An 18,602-nucleotide genomic window follows, 5' to 3' on the forward strand; every position below is an offset into this window, starting at 1 on the left:
CAGTGGTGGTGAACCTATGGCACGGGTGCCAGAGGCGGCACTCAGAGCCCTCTCTGTGGGCATGCGCACCATCGCCCCAGTCCTAGGCCTTCAGCTGGGTTTTATAAAACCTTTTTGCTTTAGACCTCCACCACTGTGTACAAAAAAAAAAAGATCAATCAATCAGTCAATTTCAACTTCTCTCAGGGAAAAAAAAAGATCTTGCAAAGTTGGAATTGATTGATTGAATTTTTTAGTCTCACCCAGTCTGCTGTTACCACCGCAGCCACGCCCACCCAATGGGCCACACCCACCTGGCACCCGACCATGCATAAGTGGGTTTTGGGTTGCAGTTTGGGCACTCAGTCTCTAAAAGGTTCGCCATCACTGATCTATATATTACTAAAATTCTCATGTCTATTTGTTTGTAACTTTTAGTTAGGCAAATTGGAAGGTACAGGGCGACAGTTGTTGAACCAAGGTAGTTCAAATAGGCTCATTTACAGAATGACAGGACCCATTATTCCAGGATTGAAGTTTTGGAGACATTCTGGCCATTGCACCTTCTGATTACACTTTCCAGAAACCCATAGGTTGCATGGCGCAAGAGAAGAGGGAACGCCATATCCCAACCTTCTTTCTTGCTTTCTTCTGGTATCTGGTATCTTCTGAACCCATTCAGCTGGTATCAAGGCCCAACACTGAGTGGCAATTAACTCCTTTGGAATCAAGAATGAAATATGAAATCTCTTAATGGTGCTGGGCAGTAAGGAAAGGATAAGGTAGCAACTCTGCTAGGTGAGGAAGGTGAAGAAGGGCTGGCTGGAGGGAGGGGACTCTTGGGGAACACCAGGATGGGGAACAGGGGTGCAGTTTTCCTTATGGTTCATAGCTCCCTTTGTTTCCCCACTCTCAGCAAGTGGCAGACGGTTCCATGGATCATCTGGGGAAAAGAAGACATGATTTCCAACACATCTTATCAGCTTCCCGCAAGCAATGTCAATGGGATAGCTTGAAAGAAGCTGGAAATTTCTCCCATTCCCATTGCTTTTTTTGCCCACCTGTGGTCATTTTCTCTGTTTCGGTAAGGAAATATCTATGAAAGAATGACCCAATTGGACATGGGTTGTCTAGCTTATCTATTTTCCAGACAATCCAAGGTTCCCATGCCCTATGCTATGAACCTTCTACCAGCTAAAGTCCTGTGCAAAAGCATAAGTTAACTGTCATACTACTAGGAAACATCTTCAATACATTTATTTCCAAACTCTCCCGTCCCTTCCTAGATTGCATATATTTACTCAGAAATGCACTCATGTTCTACCAGAATTTACTTTATATTCCGCCAAGTGATGGTGCCTGTCAAATATCACAAGGTTCTTTTTGCAGCTCTTATCATTAAAAGAATCCCATCCAACTACGCAAATATGAGGGTCCAGAAATGTGTAGTCCCTGGTATTTGGCCATACTATCTGGTTATTCTGTCTAAACTAATTTAAGCCAAAGTTTATGTCAACAATTTTTGATCAACTTGATGGAAAATAATGTATTTTGATTCTCCATCTCCAGGAGCAGGTTGGTGAGATTATCTCAACTATCATATGGATTTTCCTGGGTTAAAGGAGGTCTGGAAACTGTGCAACAGGGGTCTTTAAACTTAGCCCTTTTATGACGTGGACCAACTCCCAGAATTCCTCAGCCAAGAACGCTGGCTGAGGAATTCTGGGAGTTGAAATCCACAAGTCATAAAAGGGCCAAGTTTGAAGACCCCTGCTGAACATGAACAAACTCTACAGGAATCTGCAGATTTTTGTGTTCCAACCACATCTAAGTGAAGATGTTATAAGATTGAAGACTGATAGAAAAAGTATAACACAGGAAAATAAATAAAATATAACCTGCTCTCTTTGCTCATTGCTCAACAAGGTAAGCTTAAAAATTCTTTGAATCCTGCCTGCATACATAATAGTTTTGTTTTCCTTTACTTTTTTTAATATATATATATATCCATCCGTCAACCAGATGGATACCTACATACGAAGGTATTCCGTAAACCAACCCACACGGATAGAATCCTCCATTACCAGAGTAATCATCCTGTTTCCCATAAAATCAGCTGCATAAAAACGTTATTTAAACGCGTTGACTCCCACTGCAGCACGGATGAATATAAGAAAGAAGAGAGGAGACACCTCTTCCGTACGTGCATATATAACGGTTATCCATTAAAATTTATCAAACGACATTGTACAACTTTCCAGCACCAGACCACCCAACGAAGAAGGGATTCCCCCCTACAAAAAACACGCATCTCCCTCCCATACATAAGTAACATCTCAGAGGCCACAGCCAGACTACTAGCACCCCATGGTATAGAAGTAGCTCACAAACCTAACCAAACCTTACGATCAAAAATTATGCGTCCAAAGGACCCCCTACCTACCATGGAGAAATCTGCTATTGTTTATAAGATCAACTGCAAAAACTGCGACGGCAACTATGTGGGAGAAACAGCCAAACGCTTGAAAACTCGCCTCCACGAACACAAACTGGCCATAAAACGAGGCGAACCACACTCACAACTTTGGATGCATATGGCACAACAAGGCCATCAGTTTGACTTCAATAACACCCTTATCATAGCCAGTGATGCCACGAAGGGAGGTCGGCTGCTAAAAGAAGCCTGGTTCTCGAATAACAACTCAATCAATCGTCACATTGACTTGCACCCAGCACAACAAGCGCTACGAAAATGGAACTCAAACCATCATCCTTTATATCACAAACCTTACAATCAACATGCACAACATTCCAAACCAGGAGCTACACCTCCTCCCTACCAGAAACAATCTGATATAGACTACCCAGAAACCCCCCAACAATATCAAGGGGAAACCACACCCCCTTTAATTGGAGAAAACAATAATAATGACATTGGAGCGCTTAAGAAATTTGAGGATAGAACCACTAAATTTAGCACTACCCATAATAATAATAAAGGTGGATATCCCATACAGAGAGGGGAGAAAAAACATGTGATGACGACCCGTTCGCTTGATAAAAGGGAAAGTAACATGAGCGGGGAATCTGCCCAAATACCAACAGACTTTTGCTCACAGAAATGGGGGGGATTTAACCTGAATATTGACCTACGAGGGAAGATGAGCATGGGGGACACCATGATGGAGGAGGATGATTCAAACATTGAAAAATACCACATCCAGTTGATGCTTGTACATGCGAGCGAAGATAAATATGGGAGCACGCAGCAGAGGAAAGATGTTAAATTGCAGCCGATGAAGCCCCGCCTCCATGGTAGGATACACAATGACATCAAACTAAACCCCCCCACTGCAACGAGAGCCAATACTGCCGGGAGAGGGTGGAACATAACTTTAACAATACCCCCTGAGGTCGACGGAAATGTGAACAAAAGTGCTCGAGAGAACGACAGAAGAAATCTTTACTCCGATTCCCCCCCCCACCTATCAGCTGTTCAGCAGGGAATGCTAGCACAGTCTAGGAACCACGTGCAGACGTCTATGGAACCCGTTTGAATCACCTTGTTAGAAACGGTCTCTCAGCCCTGAAGATGTTGGGGAGTTTTCCCAACGAAAGCTTGGCAACCTTTTAATATAGTAAAATACTTTAATTAAAGTATTTTAACTTTAAACTCTCCTGGTGAACGCGCTTTATTCATTCCATTTATATATATATATATATATATATATATATATATATATATATATATATATATATATATATGGAAAATTTGCATAAAAATACGACTCCTGGGCATGTCTATGGTACAAATAAAATACGAACACCAGGAGAGTATAAATATAAAAATATACTTTACTAAAAGCTGCCAAGCTTTCGTTTGGAAACTCCAAACATCATCAGGGCTAAGGAGCCAGTAAACAATGATGACTTAAATGGGTTTTGCCGGCATCTGCACCCGGCTCATGGACCGCGTCACCGGTCCCGGCCGGTTAATTAGTGTCCCACATGTTTCTTTATTACTCTCCTTACGCTTCCTTCTATGGTTCTTCCGGATCGTTCCTTCCACTATCTCATTACTGGTATTCATCTCCTCCACCACCCCTTTATCCTTATTTCCTTCCATAGCACTGACCCTCCTCCCCTTTTTGTTTTCATTCTCCACCCTGGGGGCATCTGTTTCTCCTCTATCAGTGTTACAAGCTTCCCTGGGCTCACAGACGCTCCCCCACACACACGTTTTTCTCAATCCCTGCTCCACACCCTTTCTTCTCACTCTTCCACTGTCATGAGTAACTTTCATACGGGTGTTACATATTTGGGGGTCTATGCCCCCCTCCTCCATCCTGGCAATCTTCGTGTCAACAGTTCTCCACCGTTCCATTTGTTTGCTGAGTGATCGGGTGCTTACCCCGTCTCTCAATTCATCTCCCCTCCCTATCGCACGCTCTTCCCCATTGCTGATAGGAACGGTATTCAGGCGGACACCAGGTCTCCAGATCTCTGCATTCTGATTCCCCGCGTTCTCACTCCCCTCTTCTGTGCTCGTCTTTGGGGGGACTTCAAAGTGTTCGTCCCGGGAGGGGGCTGTATTGTTGGTGGGGGTATTCCTTGTCTGCAGGGAAGTATTCCTCTGTGAGCCCAGGGAAGCTTGTAACACTGATAGAGGAGAAACAGATGCCCCCAGGGTGGAGAATGAAAACAAAAAGGGGAGGAGGGTCAGTGCTATGGAAGGAAATAAGGATAAAGGGGTGGTGGAGGAGATGAATACCAGTAATGAGATAGTGGAAGGAATGATCCGGAAGAACCATAGAAGGAAGCGTAAGGAGAGTAATAAAGAAACATCTGGAACACTAATTAACCGGCCGGGACCGGTGACGCGGTCCATGAGCCGGGTGCAGATGCCGGCAAAACCCATTTAAGTCATCATTGTTTACTGGCTCCTTAGCCCTGATGATGTTTGGAGTTTCCAAACGAAAGCTTGGCAGCTTTTAGTAAAGTATATTTTTATATTTATACTCTCCTGGTGTTCGTATTTTATTTGTACCATATATATATATATATATATATATATATATATATATATATATATATATATATATATATATATATATATATCGGTAGCTATAGAAATAAAAGATAAGGAAAATAAGAATCTTAATACAAAAAATATCCACATGCTGTTTCCTATTTTCAAACATAACATTCTAAAAATTGTATAATATGTTTCGACAAACGTGTCCTTATCTGAGTTCTGTTAACCTTTAAGAAAATAAGTCAATTATACAAGCAGTGTTTATCCCCCTATTTTTCTATTTCCATCTCTATATTTAGGTGCTTTTACTGCTTCAAATGTTGTACAATATTTAACTTTACTGCTGTTAGTAAGATTGACATAAATTGTGAATATACCTGCTGTAGTTTCTATCAACTAGAAAGTGAACACTTGCTGGTAATTGGAAAAACTGATGTTTCTTAAATAGTACATAATGTACCACTTAAAATAATGTAATATCAGTTCATGACCAAACAGGGTAAAGCTCTATTTTGGACAATTGACATTTCCATCAAAAATACTGACCTTCACTATGAATTTTATTTCATTTACTTGGTTGAATGCCATTGTTAGCAGCACCTCTTCAGGAACGCTAAAAGCAATTCTAAAGCATTTTGAGAAGGAGATTTAAAATAAGCCTCACTCACAAAGAAAGATCACATTCAGGAAATTGGAAGGCAAATTATTCAATAGATCATTAAGGAAATACAAATGGATCAAGCTACACCTTTATAGCAGGTTCTCAATTGTACAGTTTACTATGAAAATGAAGCTTATTGGAAGCATATTGATTTATTTTTCTTGAGGATCAACAGTAATCCTTTCCTTTCATGGCATCATTTATTTTCATGATTTAGAGCAGGGCTTTTCAACCAGTGGTACACGTACCACCTGTGGTACATTGGCACCTGGCAGGTGGTACGCGGCCATCCTAGAAAAGTAGTAGCGGAGGAGGGGAATGAGCTGAACCACACTGCACAAGCCTGAGCGAGAGATGGCTGAAGCTGCAGGGCTCAGCGGAAGCAACAGGATCAGTGCCGCTTTCCAGCTGATCGGCGCTTCTTCAGGACTGTCAGGGTTCAGTGGAAGTGCCAGGATCAGTGCCAGGATCCAGCTGGAGCTTGGTGCTGATCCTTGCGCTTCTGCTGAGCTCTGAAGAAGCACTGATCAGCTGGAATGTTGCAGCATCTCCAGGGTCTTGTGATTTACATTCAGATGCTTGGCAACTGATTCATATTTATGACAGTCACAGTGTCCCAGGGTCATGTGAAGTAACCAAAACCTGCTGCAAGCACCCAGCAGATGGGGGGAATAAAAACCAAACACTCCCCACCCCACCCCCGCTGCCAATCCTCAAAAGGAATGCTCAAAACAATGAAAATCTCGGCAGGAGGAAGAGCGCCACCGGGTGGGCAGGCAGGTGTCTTACTTGGCTGTGGCTTGGGCAGCACTTTTTTCAGTGCCATTGTAACTTCAAATAGTCACTAAGCGAACTGTTGTAAGTCGAGGACTACCTGTACATTATCACTTTTTTCCTTTTTTGGGGGGGGGGTCATCAAGTTTTTGACATCTTGCTGGGCGACTGGTGGTACTCGGATATTGCCATATCCTAAAAGTGGTACAATGGGTGAAAAGTTGAAAAGCCTTGATTTAGAGTGTTCCGAGGCAATAAACCTATTCTATATCTCTGTCCCTGGACATATAACACATATACACACTCAAGTTAAGAGATTTAGAATTCAGAATCAAGCTACTTTCTCTTCTCTTTTTCTTTCATAATGTGGACAATCTGATAAGACACCACTTCTTAGACTTGGCATAAAAATACAATAATGAACAAGATAAATAATTTTACTGCCATTTCACAGTGCTTCTAATCTGCAGAGAGAGGCAAACACTTCATCTTAGGAAATGATGATGAATCTTAAATATTTTCCATTTTCTGGAGACTTCTGGTCCTGCATTTTCATCCTGCCTGGAGACCCTAATGGGTCCAAGCTGCCCAGGAGAGGTGGTAAAAAAAGAAGGGTGCCCCAGCGACTCTGGAAGGATGGCAGTTCGCCTTGGGGAAAGCCTTCTAACCCGACAGGAGAAAGGCTGTATTTCACCAATCAGCCCAAGCTACTTGCAACTGAAGTCCAAAAGAACTAACCAGCACAACAGTAAACAGTTTAAAATTGGGTAAGGGATCTGATTTTCCCTTTTCTATTCTACACTTAATTTCCTGGAAAAGATCCCCAAGAAGCAAAATACCTCCATAAGTGAAGGAGAGGGACTTCCGCCCCACCCTTATACTAACGGAAGCAACAAATTAAAATTTCCATGGAGGATCAAAATATATGGTAGTGAAATAAATTTATAAATTTGAAAGCTAAAATTTAACTTTGGCCAACTTTAAAATTGTTGAATGGTTAAGACTCTCATTTTAAAGACCATTGTTGTTGTTGTTGTTGTTAATTGCGAAGTTGTGTCCAACCTATCGCGACCCCATGGACAACATTCCTCCAGGCCTTCCTGTCCTCTACCATCTTCTGAAGTCCATTTAAGCTCATGCCTACTGCTTCAGTGACTCCATCCAGCATCTCATTCTCTGTCATCCCGTTCTTCTATTGCCCTCAATCTTTCCTAGCATTAGGCCCTTCTCCAGTGAGTCCTTCCTTCTCATTAGGTGGCCAAAGTATTTGAGTTTCAACTTCAGGATCTGGCCTTCTAAAGAGCAGTCGGGATTGATCTCTTCTAGGACTGACCAGTTTGAATGCCTTGCAGTCCAAGGGACTCACAGGAGTCTTCTCCAGCACCGTAGTTCAAAGGCCTCAATTCTTTGTCGCTCAGCCTTTCTTATGGTCCAACTTTCACATCCATTCATTGCAACTGGAAAAACCATGGCCTTGACTATACGCACTTTTGTTGGCAGGGTGATGTCTCTGCTTTTTAGTATGTTGTCTAGATTTGCCATAGCTTTCCTCTCCAGGAGCAAGCATTTTTTAATTTCTTGCCTGCAGTCCCCATCTGCGGTGATCTCATATTGAAAACTAAATAGATGCTGACACCTAGTGATGGATGAAGATTATGACAGTTATTATTTCCATAGAGAACTTGCCAAAAACTGGGAAAAGCTAATCTGTGTTTGTGACCTTCAAAGCTTTAATAATAAAGAACAGCTATGACAAAAAAAAACCAACAACAATCTGGGCTGCAGACAAAGAGGGAATTATAAACTTTAGAAAAAAAATCTTTTTTGAACTCTTTGGATTACAAATATCTATTTAACCGAGACTCTAAAGCTATTTTGCAGATAAGAAGGAAAACTTCAACTTTTGGCCATCATGGATCAGAGACATGTAGATAGAACACACCAAGAAAACATAAGTACCTCTCAGGAGGAGATATATAGTATACTGCAATTAATTCAAATAACACTAAATAACATTAATTCAAATCACAAAGAAATCCAAACAACTTTGAAAATATAAATCAATATATTTCTAAGTTAACTCTACAATTCCAGGAAACAACAACAGAGAAGGAGCAGACAAAACAAATAAGTGGACATAAAATTGAAAATAGAGACCTAAAGACGGAACTTAACAAAGCAAAAAAACATGATTTAATCCTAATGGGAAAAAATTTACAAGAAATGGAAAAAACAACTCATCCCTTAAGACACAAAATAAATCATGAGGACAAAAAAATAGATTGGATAAAATGGAATGTAGAGATGTTGCAAACATCAGAGAGAAAGGAAGTGATAAGAGAAGCAAAGAAGGAAAAAAAGAAAAAGATTTTCAAGAAACATGGAAAGGCAAAAGCCTCACATAAAGACACTTTATTCTATTTACTTCTTATATCTACAGCAACAGTCATGAATATATGGAAAAACTTTTTGATTCAGAATCAAATATGTAAAAGTGTTGAGATGGTTTATATGGGAAAAATGGATTTAAATCTTTAAATGTAAATTAATTGTTGAGAAAATCTTAACCAGCAAGAATACTTCGAACTTTATGGGAGAAACAAATCTAAATAAGGACTGTAACAGGGTATAAGATGAGGCAACAAGAGTGATTAGATAGAAAAGAAATATTATATTGATGTGATCATTATTTCTAGGAATATTGGGGAAAAATCATATATGTAACTGTTATTTATCAAAATAATAAGAACTGTATTATTTCAAGATTTGCAAAGAAGACATTTTGGGGAAAAGGGGAAATCAAATAAATGTACTATGTGGATTATGGATTATAGAAACCAATTGTTAATGATTTTTTTTTTTTTGCAAATGTAAACCCAGCAAACACACTGTTTACCAACTATTAAGTGATTTATGTTTTAAAAAGTCAATAAAATATACAGAGAGCGAGAATTGAAAAAAAATATTTTCCATTTTCTTAGTCAAGAACATTGACTCTTCTAAAGTCATGGAACCAAGACGAAGGGTGCAGATTAAGAGATAAACTTTATAGTAAAACAATAGAAATGTGTAATGGTGGAATCTCTTCATCAGATTCCATTCCGAGCCTAAAGATTTCCTGTGGATGCTCAGCAGATATTAAGCAATTCTTGTCACTGGGAAACTTAAATATTAACATTCCAGCTGCTTTACTAAGACCTTTTTATGAGGCCACCCTGTGATTTCTTACATAAACTCTATGCATTGTTTAAAGATCTGTCAAATCTATCATGCACATAATTTAATAAAATTAGCCAGTTATTTACAATCTGCCTTTCATTAATGCCAAATGTCTGGACCAACATTTCCTTAGGCACTTTGATTTTGTCTAAAAATATTTAGCATTTTATTATAAGGATACAAATCATTCTACCCATGGGTTCAGCTGTTAAATGTTGCATCAGTTTTGGGCCAAGGGACATTGAATCAGACTTTGGATTTTTCTGTTTATCTATTTACACCCTTTTTTCTGCTAAGCAACCCAAGAGATAAAATAAAACAATTAAACCTGACCTTTAAAACATAAAAATAAAACATTGAAATTCACTTAGATGTACAAGCTGAAAATCCTGTACAGCTGTAGAAAATCTAAACGTGTTTTGAAAACAAACAAATAAAAAACAGGGATCCAAACATGGGTGTGCCATTATATTGCAAGCTCCAACCCCTTTTGAGCATGTATGTACCATTACAATAATGTAAATAAAGAGGATAGGGGTTAGTCACAATTGCTCACCACTGATTTTGGTCCCTTACCCTTCACCCTTCTTCACATGCTACTTGATCCAATCATAGTTTAGAAGGAAGTACATGCCAGAATTTGAAGAATATTCTTTTCTGCACCATCAACAAAAGCACTTCTGAAAGCAGTGATAGTCTTGAAAGGGCTTTGTCTGAAAATATTGTTCTGTAATACCTAAAATACTCAGTAGAGCACGGGTGTCAAACTCGAGACGTGTCGTGACATATTGTGACTTTTTTTCCCATTGCCGGCAAAGGGGTGGGCGTGGTTTTGGCTTTACGCATCCGGCCCGTAGGCCGGCAATTTGACACCCCTGCAGTAGAGTCTATCCATAGACACAGGTGGTCTATCATTACCAACTCTTTTATTCCTCCAGTTCCACCAGTTCTTTATGTTACTATGAATTTGAGCCAGAAATGAAGATTATGCAAAAATGTATGTAATTTGTGTATACCCTTCCTAATTCTAGTGCCCAGTCTAGATGAATCTTTTAATTTTGATTCTATTTCCAAATGCAATTGTTGTTCTATTCCCATGCCTTCTTAAAATAGATAAGACAATGTGCTTCTCTTCTGTGGATATAGCAAAGAAATTTAACATTTCAAAGTTCAGGAGACAACAAGTTTCTTCATTGTGATATAGTGGTTAAGTACATGAACTGGGAGATCTGTGGTTCAAAACTAGCTGCATTAACCTTCCTCTGTAAGCTGCTTAGATACATCAGATTGAACGTCATGGGAAATGAGGTGATAGACTAGGGTCAATTCCAACAGGACTTTTATTTTTGAGTCAAAACTCAAACCCGTTTTTATCAGTTTATTGGTTTATTTCAGATACAGATGGAACCCTTGTTTTCTTTGACTTTATAAGAAACATGGCCTTTGGCTGTTTGGTCAGGTCTAACTGCTTTCTTTGGGCAAGCTGAAACATTTAGAATGACTTCATTTGGAAAGAAGCTATGTGTGTGCCAATATAAAAAAATGTAATCATTAATTGAAGCATCCAAATTGCAGTTTTTGATCATTTTTATTTCAATTGCAAAATGGGCCACGGCACTCATTCAGATTGCCACTAATAGGTCTTTGTGTCTTATCTTGTTTTTCTCCAGTTCTAGGTAGTAAGCTCCTAAACCAGCCCTGTGTTTGCCAATGTAACTGAGAATTTTTCTGAAGCTGGTTCCACACATTGTGTAAACGATTTACATATTCTATTAAATCAGAAATAAATTACATTATGGCTAAGTTTGGACTACATGCTAAATAAAAATACAGACTCTGGCTCCTTGGTGGCCAATTGGACTTCAGGTGATGCAAAATATGTGATGTAGGAAAACTATTCTTATGTGGGTTAGTTAAACAACCTTTATAATTCCTTGTGTCATGAGAATACAGCCTGATTCTGTGACAAGTGAATATGAATATATTTTGTCCTAGCACTATGTGTGAAGCTGACAACTATGGCTTATTCATTGAACAACAATAAAACTGTAACATGTACAGTGCTTTTTTTCTAAAAAAAAAAAAAGTGCCAGAACTCATACATGTCATACATCATGCCTTGCCTACCCTACAAGGTTCCATCCAAAAAAGGTGCCGGAACTCCGTTCTGAGCATTCTATGAGAAAAAAAGCCCTGAACATGTAATTGTTATTCTCTTATTTCAACCTATCTTGGAATCTTGTTAAGTTTACTTATGAATTCTACACATATCAGACAAGGAAAATAGATACAATATTCTTTTCACTAGCACAGTCTTATTACAATACCTACTAACTTGACAATGACAGTAACAAAAAATAGATAAACATTGTTATAATGCATATTCATTTAAAAACATAGAAATCTCATCAAGTTATTTATCTATGCCTTTGCTGCCTGTGCAAATTGCCTGTGCAAATTGAATTATACTAGGCATAGTTCAAAACTTAAAATGTTTGTAATCTATATATACTCCTGAAAGTTTTGCCTTGGACTGTTGCCTGCCAAGACTTAGGATCCAGTAACTCATTGTATGGATATATAAAACAAAAACAATCATTAGATCCCATTGTTTTGGTAAATTCATAAGATGCAGCATCTACCACAGCATCTTAAAGATTGGGACAGACAAGTGCAAGGAAGAAGAAAACATCATTTTTTCTCTCTTTGCTATTATCTTGGCAAAATTGTCTCTATAAAGTTTCAGTTTGCATTTTGAGGAAAATCTTCACTGATGGCATCTACTGTCAGCAGTTCTATAAACATGACTGACACAGAAATAACCTTTCATTAATCCACTAAAAGGGAAAGAAGTCACAAAGATCTTTTTCAATCTCAGAACCACCAAAGAGTCAATATTTCTTCCACATATGATCTGTATTTTTTATTCTTCCTGATGTGGCAAAGTTTTATTTGGAAAAGATCATCTGAGACTGATTACATAAGATCCTCCTATCATGAAGAAAAGAATATCTGTGAGAAAATTGCATTAGAGATGCTGTCTCATATCATCTTTTAATTATGGGAATGAGGGGAAGTATGGAAATGAATTCCATTATAGCTTGCTTAGTTGTTTGTATCCTGCCTTTATTATAATTTAAGGTGTTGAACATATTCAACACACATTCCTCCTTCTCTTTTCCCCACAATGACCCTGTGAGGTGAGTTGGCTGTGAGCTGGGCTGAGAGAGATTGACTGGCCCAAGGTCACCCTAAGGTGGAACTTGAACTAACAGTCTCCTACTTCCTAGCTTGGTGTCTTAATCACTAGACCTAAATGAGTCTGTACCAACAGTATGACACAGTATTGACCAATTCAAGATTTGTCACTTCAGTGAAAACAGCTTAAAATGACACTTAGTCATGTCTTGATTTCTTTAACTGGAAAGCCTAAAAACCTTTTCTGCAAATAGGATTTGAATAAGGAAAGGGGGGACTGAGATTTGAGAACCTCAATGGAATCAAATTTGTACATTGCACTAAGCCCCAACTGATTTTAAACCATGAACAAATAGTTCATGTTACTTCACAGATAATACTGAGCTATAACCCATGGTTTATAAACCAGAATGACTTGATTAATGGTAAAACATAAATGAATGAATGAACGAACAAACAAACAAATAAACCAACAAATAAATAAGGCATCCTCATGTATGAGCCATAGAGCTGCAAGTAGGAATTAATGCAAAAAAATTCCAGAGGAACAAACTGAAGACTAGCTAAATGCCACCTGACATGTAAAAATTTAAGACCCTGTTACATTTAGGGAACATGCCCACCCTATCTGTACTGATGAGATTGATAGATACCTTCAAGGACAAGCACTTCTGCAAGTGATCTGATCCCATGCCATTTAGGATTTAAAAGATGTGTACCTACTAAGAAAGTGGAAGGTAGTTCAGCCCACCCAATAGCAGTTCAATAAGGGACTTGCAGTTTTTGCACCATAGTGCATCATTATGGGATTGCAAAATCTTGCACCCCACAGCTGCTTTCGTCCTGCCAGGGTACCCTAAATGGGTCTGAAGTCACCCCAGAAAGCTGGCAAAGGAAGATGGGCAGCGTCTAGCTATTATTAATTGATATATTAATTATAGAAATATAAAAATTAATTATTATTGACTGTTAATTAACTATTATTGATTATATATTTTTTCTAAAACAATTATGAACCAAGATAACATGCTGTACACCAGGCACTAAGGTTGTTATTGTAAACAATCAATAAAACTTTTACAAAAAAAGCAGTGCAATATGGGCAAACTGTGCATCACCCAGAACTGCATGCTGCAACATTCTGGACCAGTTCTAATTTCCAGATAGTCTTCAAGGACTGCACCATGATCCCCTTCTACACTTGCTCCTAGTAGTTTAAGCTCTGCTTTCTTTCATTCTTTAAGATCACAGTTGGCTAGTAATACCGTTAGGCAAATCAAGGGCATTCAAGGACACTGAAAAAGCAGGGATTGTGTCATTAGTTCCAGCTGATGGGGGACCCACAACATTCAAGAAAATCATTCTCTTTTTTCAGCAGTAGCAAATTTAGTCACACACCAAATTCTAAGGCATGCATGCATATATGTTCTAACATCTTAGCGTGAGAAAGGCCTAACTTCTCTCTGCCAAATCAACAGACGAAAGTTCTGATGAAGTTGAAATGAACAGACACAAGGGGCAAATTCCAATAGCTTTAGGAAATGTCTACTTGTTACTGTGCTGCGTAAGCAAAGATGAGAAACATGTTTATGTAACCCGGGTCAGCAGTTCTATAGTCCCTTTTTCCAGAATGAATTGACAATAGCTAACAACTATAGTAGTATCTGACATTTATACAAAAGATGATTATATTATTTGTGAGATGAGGGAATACATTTAAAAAACAAAACAAAATCTTCCAAGGATTCCCCCAATAGGCTATTACTAATCAGGATGTACAGTATTGTATTGTATTAAACTTTATTGCAAACCCTACCAGAATTCAACAAGTTAACAGCAGATAAAACCAAATAAAATAACATAGTTTAGGGCAAGATCACTAATGCAATCCAATGGTTTCTGGTTTTACAAACAGTGTAGCAAAATTTGGCCATATATATAGAAACTGAATGATATTGGTCAGATAACAATAATAATTATAATAATAATAAAGTTGGAATGGACCTTGGAGGTCATCTGGTCCAACTCCCTGCTCTGGCAGGAAACCCTATACCATTTCAGACAAATGGCCGTCCAGTCTCTTCTTAAAAACTTCCAGTGTTGGAGCATTCACCACCTCTGGAGGCAGGTTGTTCCACTGGTTAATTGTTCTAACTGTCAGGAAGTTTCTCCTAGTATTCTCCTAGAACTACTAGGTTGCTTCTCTCCTTGATTAGTTTCCATCTGTTGCTTCTTATCCTGCCTTCAGGCACCTTGGAAAATAGCTTTACTCCCTCTTCTTTATGGCAGCCCCTGAGATACTGGAACACTGCTATCATGTCGCCCCTCGTCCTTTTCAGTTGGTCTAGCTCAGGGGTGTCAAACTCGCCACATTACGTGACGTGTCATGATGTATCATGACTTTTTTTCCATTGCCAGAGCTGGGGTGGGCGCGGTTTCAGCATGATGCATCCAGCTTGTGAGCTGACAGTTTGACACCCCTGGTCTAGCTGGAGAATTCTTAGCCTTTCTGGTCCACACTTCTGACTTCAGTCATGCTCTACAAAACCTAGAAAAGAGGTTACTTTGGATTTTCCATCCCAAACCTTAGAAATACAAAACACTCCAACTTTGTGCCAATTGTGAAACAGAAGTATCTGTATAACTGGGCAGGCTTGCAAATGCGAAGGCTTAAATCACTGTTTTTCCTCCTTTTGAATTAATAAAACCTATAGTCTTAAAGAAGTGTTTATTGTAAAAAGAAAAAGCAATGACTGTTGAACAAGCTCTTTGCTTTCATCACATTTATTACAGATGGGATGATTGTAAAGAACCTCTTGGTTCTTGATATATGCAAGCAGATTTTTCTTCTTTATTTCCTGTCTTCTGGCCACTTATCCTCCATAGAACCTGTAGGGTGAGAAACAACCAGCTTCTTTGAAGAAACACTGCTTTGTCCATCTATGACAATATGGGCTTAGATCCTAAATAAGCCCAAGTTTCTATTGATACTTGGTGGAATTACAAAGGTACAGTCTTTTTTAAAACAAAACAAAATTACAGGTCAGCTTTTGTACTGTAAAACAGGATTACAAGGGAGAGGCCTTTGCAGGCGGGAGAAGAAAAGATGAATTTCATCTATTCAAACATAGCATTTGGTTGATATATTGGTTCTTTAAGGAAAGATTTGTGCCATGTCATAACTAAGGAAAGTCAGGCTTTTTTATACATTGGGTATACATCCAGAGCTAGCAGAATAAACCCACTCAAACTGATGGACTTGTTTAATTTTCTGTGATTTCAATGAATATATTCTACATATGACTGGGATAAGATCCAACTGTATTGAACAACAACATTTAAGGGAGTAAATATCTGGAACAGTCATCTAGTTAAGCTGCTTTGTTTCAAAGCAGATGTAATTAATCAATTTGCCAGAGATTAAATAAGATTATAGTTGTGAGAACATTGAAGGAATCGCAGAAGTATCTTAGATGAAAAACAAATGAGTCTTCCAATTTAAAAAAAAATCTAAACTTAATATATGGCTATTTGGAGAATTCACTTATACACAAAAGGCAACATCTTAGTTGATGTAAGAGAATCAGTACAAGTTATGTCACATTTCATGGCAAGCTGGAAATTTAAATATATAACTATGTCCTGTAAGTTTTATTTTGAAACTTCAAACAACAGGTTACTATGATGGCCAACAAAATGTAGGTATTCATTGTCACAGAGGACTTGGCAAAATCTTTCACCCAGTGAAGACTTATATAAAAAATTTCAAACAAAGCATCATTATAATAAAAGTCAATTTACTTGCTGTCCTCTCTTAAAGGTTATTTCTTCTGGTACAGGTGGCCCTTGACTTACAACCACTCATTAGTAATTGTTCAAAGTTACAACAGCACTGGAAAAGTGACTTATGACCAGTTTTCACACAACTGTTGAGATATCCCCATGGTCACATGTTCAAAATGCTTAGCAACTGACATTTGTGACAGTTGCAGTGTCCCAGGATCATGTGATCACCATTTATAACATTCCCAGCTGGCTTCCAACAAGCAAAGTTAAAGGAAGGAAGCCAGATTTGCTTAACAAGCTCATGATTTCCTTAACAACTGCAGTGATTCGCTTAACAGCTGTGGCATAAATGTCGTAAAATGGGGCACAACTCACTTAAAAATAGCCTTGTTTAGCAACAGAAATTTTGAACTCAACTATGGTCATAAGTCAAGGACTACCTTAGTTTCACATAGATACCAGTACTTAGTAAAGCAGAGGACTCCAACCCTTTTGATTTGGTGGCCCGGAAAGAGAGGCAGGCATTGCTACATGCACCCACGCAAATGGGCCGCACATGAGCACATGCACACATGCAAACAGCTATGCATGAGTGCATGCACACATGCAAACGGAGCCGGTGGGACACTCGGGGGCGAGGTGGCATTAGCATCGGCAGGATGCTCGGGACGATGCTAGTGTAAATGGGGAGGTAAGTGCATGCACGTAGGGGCCACAACCCACAGGTTGGGGACCCCTGTAGTAAAATGTGTATGGTTGTTGTTTTGTGCATGTGCCCTTGTGTCATTGTTGACTTCTAGCAACCACTTGGACAAGTCTCTCCAGTTTTCTTAGCAAGGCTTTTTTAGAAGTAATCTGCCCTTGCCTTCTTTCTAGAGCTAGAGCAGTGGTTCTCAATCTTTTTAATGCCGCGACCCCCAACCGGTCATAAGTCAAGGACTACCCAACCGGTCATAAGTTGAGGACTACCCAACCGGTCATAAGTCGAGGACTTTCCCTGCCTATGAGTGCCGTGCATGCGTGGTGCCGCCCCCTGCGCCAGCCAAAGCGTAGCTGGCAAGCGGCAGAGACGGCGCAGGCCGACCACCGGCTGGGCCACCAGCTGGCCCAGCCCAAGGGAGCTAAGGCACCCGCTGGGCCCCACGCACACCAGCAACCCTCCCTGCGCCCACCGGTCTCCCACCTCCCACCCCTGGCCCTCTTTTACTTACATTTTTAGTAATTGCTCAGCAGGGAAGGGTGGAAGCTTCCAGACAGCTCGCCTTTGCGGCAGACAACTTGCAGCACTGTTTGCAGAATGGGACTTTTGGCGGGCTCAGCAGGGCAGAGACAGCCTGGACAATTCCTATTGGCTTTTGAAAGCCAATAGAATTAGACTCTATTCAAGAGAGTCTATTCTATTGGCTTTCAAAAGCCAATAGAATAAAAGGGAGTAGCACAGCTAAAGAAAAGGGGGAAAAAATGGCGGACTGCGTTGTTTGGCAACCTCCGTTAAATGGTCGTTCGACCCCAAATGGGGTCCCGACCCACAGGTTGAGAACCACTGAGCTAGAGAATGACTAGTGCAAGATTACACAGCTGGATTTATGACTAAGGTGGAACTAGAGCTCATGGTTTCCTGATTTCTAGCCTGTTGCCTTAACCACTAAATTGGCTCTCATAGATAGTAAATGGGGAGTGTCAAACCTTAAACAGAGAACGCTTTTGGGCTCTTGTCATTGGGCCATCTCCTAAAACAACTGCCTCAAGACCATGTCCCTGCTTCCAATCCTCACAGTCTAGAACTCTAGATGTTTAGCATGATTAATGCTATTGCATGCTACAAAGACTGTTGGGTTATAGACTGCATAACCAGCTGCCACATTAAGTCTCCTACCAGGCACCCTTGTTTATAAACTCATGCCTGAATCCCACCCATCTATGTGTCTCTTTAACCTTTCTAGATATTAA

The sequence above is a fragment of the Crotalus tigris genome, unplaced genomic scaffold (genome assembly GCF_016545835.1).
Source record: "Crotalus tigris isolate CLP2741 ecotype Arizona unplaced genomic scaffold, ASM1654583v1 scf7180000017945.11477521024:1554073, whole genome shotgun sequence".
Taxonomy (NCBI): Eukaryota; Metazoa; Chordata; class Lepidosauria; order Squamata; family Viperidae; genus Crotalus; species Crotalus tigris.